This window comes from Ambystoma mexicanum, chromosome 2p (genome assembly GCF_040938575.1).
Source record: "Ambystoma mexicanum isolate Mex_15411 chromosome 2p, UKY_AmexF1_1, whole genome shotgun sequence".
NCBI lineage: Eukaryota > Metazoa > Chordata > Amphibia > Caudata > Ambystomatidae > Ambystoma > Ambystoma mexicanum.
Window position 1 is genome coordinate 1,368,937,788 of NC_090923.1, and position 3,248 is coordinate 1,368,941,035.

At 43.5% G+C, this 3,248-nt stretch overlaps 1 non-coding gene across 1 annotated transcript; it reads right to left on the bottom strand.

Moving 5' to 3' along the window:
• Positions 1-1,310: 1,310 nt before the first annotated feature.
• Positions 1,311-1,417, bottom strand: LOC138568549 (U6 spliceosomal RNA). The gene has a single exon (XR_011302882.1). It is a non-coding gene; the product is annotated as a U6 spliceosomal RNA (small nuclear RNA).
• Between the last annotated feature and the right edge of the window lie 1,831 nt (positions 1,418-3,248).

Here is a 3,248-nt window from a genome sequence, read left to right on the forward strand (position 1 = left end):
ACATGCTCCTGCTGCAAGTCTCAGGAGGATAGCTCAACGGCAACGTGCTTGCCTTGGAAACAAGATGACACGGAGCAACATGGGTTCGATCCCCGGGTCCGCGCTTAGAAACCTCTGGGTAGTAAGCGTGTTATAAATAACCTATCATATCATATCATATCACTAAGACACAAATCCACCTGCCGCACCATAAATGGCGTGTGTCCGCCGTGCTAGCCATGGCACAAAGTCACGTCGGTGCCAAGCACCTTCAAAACCCACAAATAACCAGCATCACACACCAAAGAAACAAGTGACTCCCTCGTCCCAGCAGACCCATGAACACAAATTGGGATAGTTTGGGGGGATAGTTTAGCAAATTCACCCGTTACACATTTGTATATATTTTCATAGCATAAATTACAGTTGGTGTTGCAAACAAATCATGGCTGGACATTGATTTTTCAGTGTAAGTGAGTGATTTTCTTAATATGCAGTGGCCAGTGCCTAGTGCGCTAGCTGGCCTATGCTGCATGTATGACAGGTTATCAGAAGTAGTGGTGTATAAGTTCATCTTATGCGACATGTCCATCCACAGCGCTGTGCAATTGGCTGCTCCTCATCACTGTCCTCCTCTGCCTCTGGTGGGTGCATGTCCATGTCGGGGGCAGTGGGACGTTGCGCCTGATACACATGTTGTGCAACATGGCACAGGCAAGGACGATTTTTCCCACCTTTACAGGGCTGTACATTAGTGCTCCCCCCGATCTACTCAGGCAGCAGAACCTCGCCTTTAACATGCCAAATGTCTGTTCAATTGTGTACCTGGTAGGTACATGGGCACAGTTGTATACCTGCTCATGAAGGTTGTGTGGTTGCCTCACGGGGGTCATCAACCATGGCATCAGGGGATAACTGGCATCACCTGCACAGGAGCAACACAAAGTGTACAATGTCATACTTCTGCCCATATCATATTGGTACTGGTTGTATAGTGTTCACTTAAGAAAACAAAAATGCACATGCAAAATGCAGTTTAGCTAGCATATGTCCTATTTCGGATACCAGAAATGCACATTGTGAGAATGCGTGGTGGGTGTTCGGTGTGCAGTGGCTTTGACATGGCCCATTCACAGCCAACATGACCTCTGACCCTTTTAGTACAACTAACAGAAATGGAACTGGTGTGTGTGTCATAATTGTATTGCAATGCATTAATACCATTATGTCCATGACAGTCAATCATAGATATGTACAGAAAAACATTTCGAATTACAATCGGATACATATATGATTGTGCACTTCTTTTTTTTTTTTTTTTTCTTTCTTTTTTTTATATGGAATGCTTCACGAATTTGCATGTCATCCTTGCGCAGGGGCCATGCTAATCTTCTCTGTATCATTCCAATTTTAGTATATGTGCTGCCGAAGCGAGCACATGATTGTGCACTTCTAACAGACAGGGGACGTGGCTAATTACTGATCCTTGCTCTTATTCATGGTCTACCTTCCCCTTTACCCACCCTGTCTGGCCTCTTTGCGCTTTCAAGGGTGTGTTGCTAATTGTCTGAGCGCATAGTGGTATAACAATAAATGAATTGATGCATACACTGAGCACAGCCACTGCTGATCAGTGTTATACATGCACATAATCCAACAGTGCACACGCCCTTTTAGTTAGACTCAACAAGCGGTCAGGCAGGCTATGGTGTTTTCTGCCACCCCTCCCCAATTCAACAGTGCACAGGCCCTTGTAGTTAGACTCACCCAGCAGCCAGGTACACTATCCACTGTGACGTGCCATGTACTCAGGCAGCGTTGAGTTGCGCAGCACAATGGAGTCGTGGGTTGAACCAGGAAATCTGGCACAGCAATGGGTGATGAGGTGGTGGGCATCACACACCATCTGCACGTTTAGTGAGTGATATGGGGGGTGAAGGGGATGGATCATACCGAAACGGAAGTCATGAAGTAAATACTCCCATGGAACAATACACCCAGGGGAACACAAATTTAAACACTCCCCAGCAAATTCTCAAGTTCTGGTACATGCAGAAGAACTTCACAATACCCCAGTGGACAGCCTCAAGAAAAAGAACCCAAGTGTTGCAATATTAAACAATTGGAAGCAGGGCTTAGAGTACACTACAACAATGAAAAGATTTCAACGGAAAATAGAAAAACACTTTGGGAGAAAACGACATAAAAGTCACAGTGATGTCACTCATCCTCTGGGAAAACCCGAGGCAACCCCAAACTCCATCTTCTAGTACAGAAAGGTATATATCGCCAGCAACGTTGGGGAAAGAAACTTCCATCCCAAACGAGGGGGATAAGGTGGTATCACCAATGCTGCAAAACTCACAGTTCCCCGAAAAGTACGAAACAAACTTTAAACGAACAATGAGACTGAGTCCACCCTGAAGATGACAAAACAAAAACAGAACCTAATACAGAAACGTTGAAAGCTTTGAACTTTGTTTTCATCTCATTGGTCTCAGTCTTTGAGATGTTAAAAATGGAGGTGCAAGCACAAAATGGGACATTGTTAGAGATGGCCAAAGAAATAGCACTGTGTGACTCTTCTTTAGTAGGTCTGGTGACCGCAACTAACACAAACCTGACCCTCCCGCTCCAGGCCCTAAATCTGGAAATGGTAAAACAAGGACTTGATATATCCTCCATTCAGCAATCATTGAAGGAAAAGAAAGAGATTGGAAACCAAAATAACAAACTACTGCACAAGGTTTTATCAGTATTGAAAGGAAATTTGAACACAAACCAAGCAGAGAGAACTACAGAAAAAATCCAAGAATACTCATTAGTTGACACACCACTTTCAGACTCAGTCCTGGAAGAATTCCGAAGGCTCACCGATGTACTAGAAGAAGAAACCGAACCTGAAGAAAGTACTCAAAAACTTCAACCAGAAAAAGAAAAAGGGAATCAAATGGAGAAAACTCAAGACTGGCAAAAACCAGGCGACCAGACCTCAAGAGGCAGAAGGAAAATGAGGAAACGTCTCACAAGAAGAGAGAAGTCAAAATCAACATACCCCAAAGCAAAAAGAAATTAAAAAAAGGGCCGAAAGATAACAAAACTAGAAATGTAAAAGAAAAAACAAACCTCAAGATAAACCTAATAACCTCTGGCAATAGTGAGGAACAGGATAGCACAGTATGTAACATCAAAGATTCACAAAACCTCACAGAAAAAAGTAAGATTGCCAAAGGAAAGGAAAATCAGAAGCTAAATAAGAAAAATCCTGA